We start from the raw sequence: 15,160 nt of genomic DNA, 5'->3' as shown, positions 1-15,160 counted from the left end.
TTAGTGCTAGGTCATGGTCATGCTGACATTTGCATGCAAGTGAGTTCACACATATAAGTAGGCCCATTAAATTCCTTGGGACTACTCAAGTGCATAAAACTAGGCATGTGCAAAAACACTTCCAGGTGTAGGGACTTTTAAACAGCCCGAGTTCAGCAAAGTGTTTAAGCATGTGCCTAAGAATCCCTGCTGAAGAACTTTGGTGGTTTTGGCCAAGCAGGTATGGACTTGTGGCAGAACTAAACTAGTGGTTTAAAGACATGTAGAGAACAAATGATAAGATCAATGGATACATGTTTAAACCCTGATTAAATAAATCAGCAGCTAAGAGTATGGTGCACAGCTTGCACACTGCAGTTGCAGGTCTATGAACTCCACAGACATGATGAGAGAAGAGGCAAAATTCTTCTGATCTAGACATTTATTTCTGATCTTTCCTTTCACCAGACTCACTAATTGGGAAGACATTACCTTATTTGTGGGCATCAATTTATCATAGTCATGATTGCACGCAGCTATGGTTTTACTTCTTAAAATCTCCTCCAGAGCAATAGGATTAGGTGAGACTGTCATTATGCTGATAAATACCAAGTAAAACCTTAAAAACTCGCTGACTGTGGAACAGAGACACTTGAAACAGAATGTAGTGTTTAGCCCCAGGCCTTGGCAACAATTGAAACAAAATGTTTTGAAACAAAGCAAATTGGCATTTTGCTGACTTCTAATGTACTGTCTTTCCAAGCAAGACACCTGGTTCAACTACACAAAACATCTATTCAGAATTACAGTCTGAGCTTTTGTTATGCAAAAGGTAAATGAGGGCAACATGAACTCTGTGAAAGAGTCAGGGGTTTTTGTCTTTTTTTTTTTTTCCCTGGGGTAATCTGTCAAGAAGGTACTGGTTGCTGACAGGAAACCAGGAGTCTTTTGAGGATGTGTTGGTTTCTTTTTTAAGGAGTGGAGGGGAGGTAGTGCAGTAGGAAAAGAAAAAAAGATAGCAAGTGAAGTAAAATACAGTACCTGCAGTAGCCAAAATAAATGTTCCTGCTCTTGAATATCAGGTCCTATAAAAATGGCACATGTGTGTGTGTCTGCACAGGTGCATGCATGCAGGGTCATACCAATACATAAGGGGAGATTCACGTGTACAAGAGGCTAAGAAAGCACATATCACAGCGTTGTTCACGTGTTACCTTGACTTTGATACTATAAAAGGTGTTTTATGAGATCCCTGTCTGATGGTGAATTTTTTGTGGGCTTCCTTGCATCTCTGCTGGCTTGGGTTTTTAATGAATTCAAACCATTCAGATATGATAGATTATTGATTGTATTAAACATAAAGATGGAGCTAAGTGCAGGCTAATGGCGTCTGCGACACCAGCTTTGGCATTTACACTTGTGAAAGGGTATAGAGTCAATACAAAATCCTTGCCTGATTATCCAGAACACTTCTTTCTTCTTAAATTTGATTTGAAGGGCAAAATATGCCACATTTCAGTATTAAATCTCAGTCATGCTGATCAGAAACCCAAAGAGATTGACCAATTTGACCACTCACTCCTCAGATAGCTCAAGCTTTCAGGCAACAGTAAAATATCTTGAATCCCTCCATCATATAAAGCAAGATGATAAGCCAAAGCAAAGCACCAGCATTACAAGAAAAAAAAACCTTGTGTTTGCCCATCAAGCCTCACACCTCTAAACAAAGTGCACATAAAGCCTTCCATACTGATGCAGCCCATGTTCAGGTTTTTTGGAGGTCACAGGAGAGATAATAATTTGATACGTATGCTGTCTTTAACCACAGTAAGTTGGTCACTGCTGTACATGGAGCTCCCTTTGCTGCTCATGGGCAAAGACTCTCAGTAACCAACAGCTAGAAATCAGTCTGCACCAGGGGAGGTTTAGGCTGGATGTTAGGAAGAAGTTCTTCACAGAAAGAGTGATTTGCCATTGGAATGGGCTGCCCAGGGAGGTGGTGGAGTCACCATCACTGGAGGTGTTTAGGAAGAGACTGGATGAGGCACTTGGGGCCATGGTTTAGTTGATTAGATAGTATTGGATGATAGGTTGGACTCAATGATCTCAAAGGTCTCTTCCAACCTGGTTCATTCTATTCTATTGTATTCTAATTATGTTTCAATATTTTGTCAGCTGCTGACTGAAAACTTCTCAAGAAGATTTGACTTTGACTAATTTCTTTTGTTGAAAAAGCTGTTGAAATGAAAGAAGAAAAAGGTTGACTAAATGTCTCCCTTTGTGCTTTGGAGGGAGGAAGTTCTCTTTAAAAGCACTTTGAATTTTGTAACACAAATAAGCCAATATTTTTAAAAGATTAAATAAAAATAATAATTAATAATGATAATAATAATAATAATAAGTGCTTGAAAATAATCAAATTAAATGTGGTTTGATTTAATTGGAGGGGTTTTAGTTTATAAAATGTACTTGATATTTTAGCTGTTTGTTCTGACAAGAATGTTTCAATGATTTTTTTCTGATTCAAGGTAGTAAAACATTCAGAATCTTACAAATTTTCCCTGGGATAGAAAAACACAAATCCTACCTAGCTCTACTAGAAATCAAAACATGAAAAGACAATCTTGCAAGGCAGGGCTTCCACATTTCCAACAAGGTGAAAGAGAATGGGATGGGAGTAGGATGAGTAGCTCGGGCATCAAAACAGGGACTCCAGCCTCAGCCCAGGTTCCATAAATACTGGCATCTCCTGCCTGCCCCAGGCACTTATTGCCACAGCCCTCTCTTTCCAAAGCCCTCTCTTTCCAAAGCTCTTCTGGCATCACACCTGCCTGAGGCTTCCCAAACATCCTTCATGTCCATCTCCCTTACCTCCAAACTCACACATGGGAAGACCCTGCCCTCCAGCCCTGTGCAGCTTCCCTGCTTCAAAGCTGCTCAAGACTTCCTTCCCACCAGCATCTCCATCCCACCCCAGATTCCAGCCCCATGGCCCCAGCCCCACTCCCTGCTCTCAAACCCTCTTCCCCCAGCTCACTTGCTGTACTGGAACCCACCTTCTCAGCTCCAAATTTTCCACACCCCGAGGTCTCTCCTGTGTCCCATCTGGCCTTAAATACAGCAGATGATTAAAATTAATATAATGAGTTCCATTCTTTCTGTGCTAACAGAGACAAGTGCAGGCACTAATTCATACTCCTGCCCTTGATGTAATGCTCACTGTTGGCCCACGGCCCACACTCCCTTCCACTGGAGGATTTTTCTTCTTTTGGTCCCACCAGACATCCTTGGGAACCCTGGTGCTTGCAAGGTTCAGCTCCATCCCATGGGCCACGGGCTGCTGGCTGTCCTGGGGCTGCCTTGACTGGCCAAACCTGCTTCCTTGCTTCCTCTCAGAGCTGCCTAGGCTCCTGGCAGAGATTTCCAAAGGCAGAGATTTCCAAAATCCAGACGGGAGCTGCAGCTCAAACTCCACCCGGATCAAGTCTGGAGGGAAATAAAAACGGACGTGTCTGGGAAAAAAAAAAGAGCTTTATGGTAATTCTGCATCAGGCAACCAAACTTTTAGGATGGGAGCCGATTTTGTAGAGCCTTTTAAGGGTACAGGGAGCCCAATAACCACGAGCACAATAAGTGTGAGCACAGTAAGTGGAAGATGAGACTAGTCCTAATCTGTCTGGTCAGATCCAAATCTCACACCAAATGGATGCTCTCCAGGATAACAAATTACAACCTATTCTTCACTCTCACAACCTGGATTGAGGGGTTCCTCAGGGTGTGTGTGGAAAGACAGTGTTTCTGAGCATCCTGGTAGCAGAGGTGACTGGCTGGGATAAGAAGCCTGAGGAACTGAAGGTGGCATCCTCAACCTTTCCAACGGAGCGCTTCCCTCTTGGTTTTGGTGAAGTACCGACTCCAATGCTACGTGGGCATTGGAGACCTGCCAGGAACACCACGAGGGCATGTGTACTAAAGACAGGAGAAAATTAAATAAGACCAGAGGAGACTTGAATATTTCAAACACTAACAAGCAGAAATGAGAAACATTGCTGGCCTCGCCCAAAGCAGAGCAAGCGGGTGCAGAGCAGCGAAACTGGGCTGCCATGGAGAAAGAATGGGACTGCCAGGCACAGTGCTCTAACAAGGGGAGACAAGAAAGGCATGACCGCATTGCCCCCTTCCCGGGTGTCTGACAGGGCCATGTCCCTGTCAGATGGCTGCCTGCATGCCTCAGGCAAACCACCTCAGACCTTTGGGCTCAGTTTATTGTTTGGTAAACGAAAGCGATAATATCTGCCTCACAGGGGAGCTGTGAGGCTTATTAACATTTTGTCTAGTGCTTTGAGATCCACTGAGTGAAAGTCCTTTATGACTATTTTATTGTTATTGTACAGAGATCAAAGTAAGAGCTCTAATCTAATGCCATCCCTTTTATGTTTATACCACCCACTTGTATCCAGAAGTCAGCTAAACTGAAGATTCCCCCTACAGCCTCTTGGTCTTTCAAGGCTGCAAGTGTTTGTTTGTTGGTGAGGTTTTCCAGGGTAACTGGCTGCTAGTCAGCCATAGTTTGAGCCTCGTAAAAGAATGGAGGCAGACACAAAATTACATCATTATTTAGCAAGGCTGGAAGCAAACCACTGAGCTCAGTATTTTTTCTAGTTATGTGTTATGTTAAACAGATAGGTGTGGCAGGCCAAAAATGTGCAGCACCAAGGCAGTGCTCCATTTGAATTCCTTTTTATTTTATGGATGTCCAACCTTTGGTCCTTTAATTATGCATGGGTGTTGTTCTTGTAAGTACACAAACACATGCACATATATATATGCACAGGTATAGATGTAGAGTTCTAATCCTCAGGAGCCTGTAAGTCAGAAAACAGAAGATAGCAAATGGGCAATGCACGGATTTTCCTTTACTCTGTTTGAAGGAGCTAGTGTCAGAGTGTGATCTAATCCTACAGAGATTTTTTTATCTTTTGGTGTTTTTTTTTTCCTGTAAGGGAAAGCTACTGCTGGGAATCTCAATTTATTAAGTGTATGAACTTGTTTCTTCTTGGACATCAATTTTACAAAGTGCCTTAATGTGTGAACTGTACACAAAGGGTCCAAGATGTTGAAGGGTGACAGTAAGTGCTCTGTTGACAGGAGGCTGTGTGGTCTACTAGGAAAAAAAAAGAAAGAAAGGAAGGGAAAAAAAAAAGTTTTAAAAAAAAAGAAAATAAAAAGAAAAAAAAAAAAGAAAGTGCAACTTCATGTTCAAACCTGAGTGAAAAGGAGGGGGAAAAAAAGCATAAACTTGAAGCATAGAACAAGTCGTACTCCCATTCTTGGAAGAAGACCAAACCCCATGGCAGATATGTTTATTTTAATACTTTTATTGTGTTGTATATGACTCTAAAGGCTGTTCATTTGAAGTTCAGTACCAGAGGGTGCAGCTCCCACAAGCAACTTAATTCTCCACTGGTGCAGCAGTTCACACCTGCCTGGGTATGAAATGCAGTGCTGCCTAGGTAATGGAGTTCTCTGTTTAGCGAGTGAACTGAAAAGGGGGAACAAGGATTCAAGAAAATGAGCTGTCCCATAATGGAAATGTCTCAATTCTTGGCAAATCAGAGAGTGTTTTATTTTGGATGCCTCTCAAAAGAGTCTCTGGTGCCAAATCTAAATGTTTAGGGTGGAGGGCATGTTTCGTTACAGGTTGCTTGCACTTTGTAGTAAGAGACAAAGGAAAATCAAGTTGTTAAAACAACAACAACAAAAAAATCTCTTTAAATTAAAAAGTAATCAAGATGAAAACTTAGGAGTTTCACTTCAGAAGTGCTGAACCAATGTGTTTCGAGGTCTCTCTTGGTGTTTTTCACTTCATCTAAAATTGGTAGCTGAATTGAGCTAAAACTTGTGAACCTTGTAACTACCCAAGCCTGTGTTTTCAAATAAGTTTTTATTTGGCAGAGCAAGTGAGAGCATGTGTTTAAAAATGTTTTATAGATGAAGAAGTCAAATAACCCACAACTGTGTCACTGAGCAATTCCACAGACTCATCTATCAGCAAACCAAGGCTCTACTTCATGAAAAAGTGAAAATGTGCATATATCCCAGTGCAAAAAAAATGAGAGTCTGAGGCACACACAAAACACCCAGACAATCAAAACCTACATTTTCCATTAGAGGAGTAAGGGGGAAGATTTATTTATTATTTTTTTAAGCTATTTGTACAGTTCAAATAAAAAAGTGCTCAGCAGATGAGCTGTGACCACAGAGGCACTTCAAAGAGAAATGAACAATAAGGCAGGTGTGAATTGGGATGTAATTGCAGAGAGAGATTTTGTGATATGGGTTATTTCCAAGTTATTATAGAATCACAGAACCACTAAGGTTGGAAGAGACCTCAAAGATCATCAAGTCCAACCTGTCACCACAGATTGCCTATCTACTTTTAGTGCCCCTGTAAAGCTCCCATACATGTGTCTATTTATTTATTCCTATAGGTAAGTCTATTCACATATATCATTTATTCAACAGTGCCAGTACTTGGGTTTGCCCATTTAAAACCTCCTTCTGCTGCAAGAAACCTCAAACCCACACAACTGCCAGCCCTGACCCCTCACTCTTTTATCACAGAATGGTCACAGGCTGGAAGGAACATCCACAGGTCATCCAGTCCTGTCCTTGTAGCAGAGGTGCTCCAGCCCCCTGATCATTTTTGTGGCCCTCCTCTGGACCTGCTCCATCAGGTCCATGTCCTTCCTATATTGAGGGCTCCAGACCTTCACAGCTCTACAACTACCTGAAGGGGGGTTGTAAACAGGCAGAGGTTGGTCTCTTCTCCCAGGCAGCCAGCACCAGAACAAGAGGACACAGTCTCAGGCTGCGCCAGGGGAAGTTCAGGCTGGAGGTCAGGAGGAAGTTTTACACAGAGAGAGTGATTGCCCATTGGAATGGGCTGCCTGGGGAGGTGGTGGAGTCGCCGTCACTGGAGGTGTTCAGGAGGAGACTTGACAGGGTGCTTGGTTACATGGGTTAGTTGATTGGGTGGTGTTGGGTGATAGGTTGGACGTGATGATCTTGAAGGTCTCTTCCAACCTGGTCTATTCTATTCTATTCTATTCTATTCTATTCTATTCTATTCTATTCTATTCTATTCTATTCTATTCTATTCACAGACCTCTGGTGAGGTCTCACCAGAGCAGTATAAAGCAGCAAAATCACTTCTCTGGATCTGCTGGCAATGCATCTTTTGATGCAGTCCAGGATGTGATTTGCCTTCTGGGCTGCAAGCATGCACTGTCTGCTCATGTCTAGTTTCTCATCTGTGAGCACCACCAAATCCTTTTCCACAGGGCTGCTTCAGCTGCTTTCTACCACCTCATCCCCCTGTTAGTATTGATAGTGAGGACTGTTCAGGCCCAGGTGTAGAACCTTGCACTTGCTCTTGTTGAACTTCATGAGGTTCACCTGAGCCTACTCAGCCTCCTGTGAGTGCATTTTTGAACCACCATTCCATATCCGTACATTTTGCACTAGTACTCTTAGCAATTCATTGCCTTTACCTTTCTTTTTAGAGTTAGGTTTTTCAAAGTCCTGAGTGTTTGCCTACTTTCTTCACCCCACACCCACAGTAAGGTCTTCATAGTATCATTCAGGGTTGGAAGGGACCACAAGGATCATCTAGTTACAACCCCCCTGCCATGGGCAGGGACACCCCACACTACATCAGGCTGGCCAGAGCCTTGTCCAGCCTGGGCTTAAACACCTCCAGGGATGCGGCCTCAACCACCTCCCTGGACAACCCATTCCAGGGTTTCACCACTCTCATGGTGAAGAATCTCCTCCTCCTCACATCTAGCCTGAATCTCCCCACCTCCAGCTTCATTCCATTCCCCCTAGTCCTGTCACTACCTGAGATCCTGAGAAGTCCTTCCCCAGCCTTCCTGTAGGCCCCCTTCAGATACTGGAAGGCCACAATTAGGTCACCTCGGAGCCTTCTCTTCTCCAGACTGAACAGCCCCAACTCCTTCAGTCTGTCCTCATAGGAGAGGTGCTCCAGCCCTCTGCTCATCCTCGTGGCCCTTCTCTGGACACCTTCCAGCACCTCCACATCCCTCTTGTAATAGGGGCTCCAGAACTGGACACAGTACTCCAGGTGGGGTCTCACCAGGGCTGAGTAGAGGGGGAGGATCACCTCCCTCAACCTGCTGGCCACACTTCTCCTGATGCAGCCCAGGATCTGATTGGCTTTGCGGGCTGCAAGTGCACACTGAGAGCTCATGTTGAGCTTTTTGTCCACCAGTCCCTTGACTTCAAAGACATGAGAGACAAGCCAATACAAATTGCTTTTGAAAATCCCACCCTCATCTACGTGGCTGCTCTCCTCACCCCACTGAGCATATCCTGTTGCACTGGTCAGCAGCACAGGCCAGCTGCAGATTTCACAGTCCTGAACTGCACAGTAACTGAGGAAAACTATGCACTGCTGCTCTGATGTACGTACAGCATTTCAGCAAGTTGCTAGTTAGAATGACAGCAATCTCTATAGAAGATTGTGGGATTACATCACAGAAACTTCTCCCCTCAGGGATGGGTGGCACTGCTGCATTATAGGTGAAAAATGTTCTTTTTTTAGTTCTTCCCAAAGTAAGCAGTTAAACAGATTTGTCATCAGGCAGTGTCCTGGGACTGCATTAACCATCACAGGAACAGAAGTTCATTTTTACTGCAGTTCAGCAGTGGTATTTGATTTTATTTTTCCATGTACAAAAAAAAAAATCATGGCAAAACACAAAACAATACTTTCCTTAAAATCCCACCCCCTCTCCTGAGGTGTTTGCCTCATCCAGTTCCTTGGAAATCAGTGTGATTCACGTAGATGATATCAACATACTTAATATTTCCCCCCCCCCCTTAATTTTCAGTGCTTGAAGAGATAGGAAAATGCTTGTTAAATAGTTCAGGGTGATAGCAGGGTGAAAGAGAGCTTGTAAAAAGCTGACACTGGCCTGGCATTTCCCATCCCAGGGGCAGAGACACATGCCCAGAATTAATCCACCTTCTAACCCAGCACCAAAGCATTACTCAGGCTCATAACCAGTATCCACTGAAATCTACCAATCTACCTGCATAAAGGGCAGTTTCTACCCTAGGAGTACATTTGGCCTGAATTTTGCCCATGCCCATACTCGATGAAGTCCCTGCTGTGATGGCTTCCTGCAGTTCATGCTCCTAGGCTAGCGGTCAGCCCTGTTATGGTGAACATGAGAAGTCAGCAGTGTCTCTCTTGATAAGGCATTTAGCCTGTATCTGCTGATAGCCACATCTGCTGATAGCCACATTGCCTGAGTAGCTTTTGAGAGAAGAGACTTAGCCTTGACCTTCCAGAAAGCAGGCCACATCCACCAAGAAAATTTGTCTTCATATTTGGCATCAACCTGTCACATTAGTGACTTCATTGCAGGGTGGTTGTCTGGTGTCCCTTCCATTCACTTGCCCGTCGCTGATAAAAGCTTGCTGTGTAGCTTGTGTTGTTTTGCTGTTCCCCCCACTCCAAGCTGGTAATTTCTGCTTGGAGATCAGGCTGTCCAAGAAAATCTCTGTATGTTTGTACATGTCTGCATGCCTTTTTACCTCTGAAAATCTCTTTTCTACCACAGCAATATTTTTCTTCATGATGCATGAGTTCTTTGCAGAAAAACCCTCATGTTGATTGGATTTCCCTCAGTCCACCAGGACCAAAGTGCTTCCCTCCCTTTTCTGATAACTGCATAGGAGTGAACTCTGGCTCTCCAGGTTGCACCCTGTCCAGCTGCAGTAGCTCAGCAGTGGAGTTATGCTGCCCCTGCAACTGCCTGGCATGGTTTTCCAATGCACAATACACAAGAATTAATTTGGAAAGCCCAGGTCCTCAACAGAGGGAAATCAACTTAAATCTGCAGTTGCTAGCCACAACTAAGCTAGTGTTATGAATCAGTTGTAGTTTACACCATGTACTTCTTGGGATCATCAGCTCTTCCTACCAAGAAGCAGTCAAAACTCCTCCTCAGCACCTTCCATGGAGATGCTCTGGATTTGGGTTGACCAGTGGGATGCAGGACCTCAAATCTGTCCTGACTTGACCAAGGTGAAAATTTTCAAAGCACATGTAGGAAAAAGTGAGTGGGTTTTGGCTTTGTACAGTTAGACACGTTATCATCACAGTTTCCATTTTACCCTGAAAGTAGACATTTTCCTGCCCTTTATTAATTTCATGAGTATGATATAGATTTACATTAGTTGAACTACATATAAGAATGGTGTGGAATTACAATTCTACATCAAATTAAGCAAAGACACTAAGGGGTAGATGTAGTAATAAATATATAACAATAATAGAGAAGGAAAGAGAATCAAACCCTCAGCTTTAGTCCCTGGCCCATTGTTGTAGGTTTCCTCATCCTATTTTTACTCTACTCAGCTTTATGGTAATAGAAAAGCTGAAATGCAAAGATCAGAGTTAAATCCTGACTTTGCATTAACTCACAGCATCTGGTCCCCCTGTTCCTTCCTGGATGGCGCTCTCTGTCATTTGTAAAGCATCATGTTGATGATTTGCAGTGCCACTGTTATTTGACTACATGACCCATCTATCATCTCCACACTTCAGCATGCTCATTTTTCTTAACCAATGAAAGAAGTGGCCCTGAATCACAAGATGGAAATGAGAGAAAGTGCTTAACTTATCTAAGAGGAAAGCTGGATAGACTCCTCCCTGGGACAACAAAATAAATTTCTTTATTTTCAGTCTCCAGTTTATCATATTCTCAGACTGAGAAAATTTCCCTTACTGGCTTTACAGTTTCCACATAGTGCAGCTGAATTTGCTCTGATTCATCTGTACAAGCTAGTCATTTTTTTATCAGGATCCTGTATTTGCAGATTAAGTTCTAAGGAAGAAAAAATCTAAGTTCTAGAAATAGAACTTCTTCTAGTTAATTATTCCCTGCAGATGACCCCATTAGTCCTGCCTACAGTAGACATGTTAGGTGCATTCATGCTTCTGTGAGTTTCTCTGCATAAACTCTCCTCTCAGTTCTCATCAAGCCCTACAACAGTGCAGGGCTTGATGTGTGCTGTGCAGAGACTCACCATTGTCTGTCTTGCTCCTGCCTCCTGTCAAACGCACCTCTTGAATCCTAGCTCCTGTATGTTCAGCATCACTGGTCCCTGCTGTGCTAAGTGGTCCCAAGCTAACCATTCATTCTTGACACAGAAGCTTCTTGCACATGCTTTATGATCCTTGCTACCCTCCTGTGCGTCCTTTCTTGTTTCAGCATGGACTTTCTTGAGAAGGGCAGCAGGACTACACACAGTATTCAAGACAAGGACATGCCAGGGTTTTATACCAGATAGTAGTGACAGCATGTTAGTTTAGTTCTTCCTTATCCCTGGGCACACAGCTGGGGTTTCTGTAGCAATCTCACCACAGGACTCCATTCCTGGATGCTCAAAAGTGACTCAGAGTCCAGTGCTTCATATTTAAAGTCAAGATCTTTTTTTTCTCTGCAGTGTTGAAATTCATCTACCATTCCTGTTGCCAGCTGAATTTCCCTCTGCAAAGTATGAATGATGCTCTAGTGCATTAGGGTTGAACAGTGTTCACCATCACAATGCTTGCAAGTGTCTTTAGAAACAGGCTGGCCATAATTCCTTCTATTGCCTAACATCAAATGCAAAGTAGTATACTAATTTCAAAGCAGAATTTAAAAGAAACATCACCAATGACCATTTGAGAACTGTGAAAGAAAAGCAAATAATTAAAAGCAATTGGTGCCATCCCAGCTCTATGCCTGTAAGCAAAGCAAATTATCCACAGCACACCATTTTCTTCTGCTTTGCAAGTGTGCTGGGGGGTTCGGGGGGAATTCATTCTAGAATTCTCAGGCTCGTTAGATTATGTTGAAAACAAGGCTATCATCATGCCAATATTTTATAAGTGTTTTTCACATATTTCTTGTATTTTAAAAATCATCATATTTCAATTTTTGGATTCTTCCTGTCACCTCTGTATCATAGTAGTATCATAGTATCAGTCAAGGTTGGAAGGGACCACAAGGATCATCTAGTTCCAGCCCCCCTGCCATGGGCAGGGACACCCCACACTAGATCAGGCTGGCCAGAGTCCAGCCTGGTCTTAAACACCTCCAGGGATGGGGCCTCAACCACCTCCCTGGACAACACATTCCAGGGTTTCACCACTCTCATGGGGAAGAACTTCCTTCTCACGTCCAGCCTGAATCTCCCCACCTCCAGCTTCATTCCATTCCCCCTAGTCCTATCACTACCTGAGATCCTGAGAAGTGCCTCCCCAGCCTTCCTGTAGGCCCCCTTCAGATACTGGAAGGCCACAATTAGGTCACCTCAGAGCCTTCTCTTCTGCAGACTGAACAGCCCCAACTCCTTCAGTCTGTCCTCATAGGAGAGGTGCTCCAGCCCTCTGATCATCCTCGTGGCCCTTCTCTGGACACCTTCCAGCACTTCCATATCCCTCTTATAATAGGGGCTCCAGAACTGGATGCAGTACTCCAGGTGGGGTCTCACCAGAGCTGAGCAGAGGGGGAGGATCACTTCCCTCGACCTGCTGGCCACACTTCTCCTGATGCAGCCCAGTATCTAGCAAGCAAGAAAAGAGTAACACATGTCGAATTGCAAGTGGGAGGTCTTTTCCTCTATAGAAAATAGCTATGTCAAAACTACATATTAAAAGAAAAATCAGCCTTCTCAAAACTGGCATCATGGAATAAAGGTGCAGAGAAATGGGAAACAATTTAAGGCACTCATGAGCAAAAATAGGGTAAAGCCGTTGCTCACAAAACGTGTGCATGGTGATGGATGGGGTAAAGATCAAGGCTAGGAGTTTTTCAAAGCAAAATATCAGAGATTCCTCAGCAGAAGGACAAAGTTCAGTGCATGAGGAAATTGGAGCTTCCTTTTGCTAAGGGAAAGGGAGAAGATGCGTCAAAAAAAATCAGCTAAAGCAGTATTTCATATTCTACCCTTGACTTTGGCAATAAATGTGGGATGTTATCTTTTTCTCCCAAAGATCTATGTGCGACCCAGAAGCTGCCTTCCACACTGCTGTAACCAAATGAAAGATACATAACAATTAACAGAGATGAATGTGCCACTTACAAATCAAGACTTTCAAAGCTGACATGAATACTTTCCTTGTAAGAGGAGAAAAAAAAAATGAGCAGAAAATTTAATTTCAAACCAAACAAGTAAAACTGCTTTTAAAACCTTAACTTTCTGGGTTCAGCCCTGCTCCTAAAGAACAGTGAGCAGGATGGGGAACCATTGCCAGGCACACATCGGGCTCAGGTTTTACCCAACTTGCCCCCAACGAGCCTGGACAGCTAGCTCATGACAGTGTGGCTGCTGGCAGGAAGAGGGAGCATGCCATGGTTCAAAACAGGAAGGTGTTTGGAAAAATCAGGAGCCCAAACTGTCCAAACCAGGATTTCCAGCAGGAAATGTCCTAAAGAAAAGGAGAGAAGCACTGTGGACACAACATGAGAGCTGAAGCCTGAGGGCAAGGGGAGTGCTGGCCAGAGGGCACGATAAAGGAGGCACATCAAGAAACCCCAAGATTGAACTATACAATGTGTCAGGCTAGGGAGAAAAAGAATTGAGAAGGGAAATAGATGCGGCTACAAGTGCTCCTGCCTGGGTATTTATGCACAGCACAAATGTTTTATAGCCTAGGCAGCATTTCTGGCAGAAGGTATCATGTCTTCCCTCCTTTCCTTGTCTCTAAACTCTTAGTCAGGTTTGATTGACTATTTTAACCTCCCTCCTTCCCTCCCTCCCTCCCTCCCTCCCTCCCTCCTTCCTCCTTCCTTCCTTCCTTCCTTCCTTCCTTCCTTTCCTTCCTTCCTTCCTTCCTTCCTTCCTTCCTTCCTTCCTTCCTTCCTTCCTTCCTTCCTTCCTTCCTTCCTTCCTTCCTTCCTTCCTTCCTTCCTTCCTTCCTTCCTTCCTTCCTTCCTTCCTTCCTTCCTTCCTTCCTTCCTTCCACTTTTCCCTCTTTTCCCTCTTTTCTCTCTCTTTCCCTCTTTTCTCCTCTTTTCTCTCTTTTCTCTCTTTTCTCTCTTTTCTCTCTCTCTCTTCTCTCTTTTCTCTCTTTTCTCTCTTTCCCTTTTTTTTGGGGGGGACGTTGGACTGGGGCACTGGGGCACTGAATCTCTAAGGATTGTTATCTTAGAGTCACTGTGGAAAATCCTGAAGGGAGAGGAAAAGCATCCGAACTTTGCTCACACCAGACAGGCAGCGGCCAGAGAAACCTCACTTGGTCACAAGCAAGGAAGGAAAGATGATGGGCCATCTGTGGGCAATCACAGGAGGGTGGGAGAAGTGGTTTGAGAGAGCAAGTAACGGCATGTGCAACAAAGCGATGATGAAATGTGGCCGAACTAAATAGTTAGGGCCAGATTCTTGCAGCAAAGTTTAGCAAGCTGTACGGCAAAGCCAAGCGGGGCTGAGAAATCAAGTTCAGTGTCATCCAGTGTTAACCCCCCTGAGTGCCTGCAAAGTGTATGCAAGGTTAAACAAAATTTACTGTAACTCATATTTTAAGTGTCTCTGAACTTGCCCGCCTACACAGGAAACAGCTTGGAGCAGGTGGTCAGTGAAGCCTGTGGATCACGGCTGGCTCCACTCAGGGTACTTGTGGGTTACTGACTCACTGCTGAGTTATGAGCCCAAACAAAAGGCTTTAAGATAAACTTGAAGTCGAGAAATTGAAGAAGACAAGGTGAAGGAAATGATGATTCCAGCCTGTGCCCTCTATGCGTGTGATGGATGAGATGTTGTTTAAAAGGCAAAATAAACCAAGTGGTTGTTTGTGATGGGGTTTGCTCCTCCTACTAGAGCACCTGAAGAAGAAATCATGGGAGTGGGACAAGAAATGGCAGGTGAGTGAAAAGCTGTTCTTGGTGTGTCATGCTGTTTCTAGCCTGCTAGTAACTGCCCTCCTTACCACCCCATCCCAACCCTGTATTTGAAAGGATGCTTCAACCATCTCATTGGCCTGAAAAAGTTCGCTTGAACTTATTAAAACCAATGAATCTTTTATCAAATAATCACTTCTGAATTAAGGCCTTATGAATTCTGCCAGAAATAATTCTTAATGCCAGTAGTTTTATTATGTTTG

This window comes from Melanerpes formicivorus, unplaced genomic scaffold, assembly GCF_026170545.1.
Source record: "Melanerpes formicivorus ecotype bairdi unplaced genomic scaffold, bMelFor1.0.p_v2 SCAF_11, whole genome shotgun sequence".
NCBI classification, from domain to species: domain Eukaryota; kingdom Metazoa; phylum Chordata; class Aves; order Piciformes; family Picidae; genus Melanerpes; species Melanerpes formicivorus.
This window is presented reverse-complemented; position numbering follows the sequence as displayed.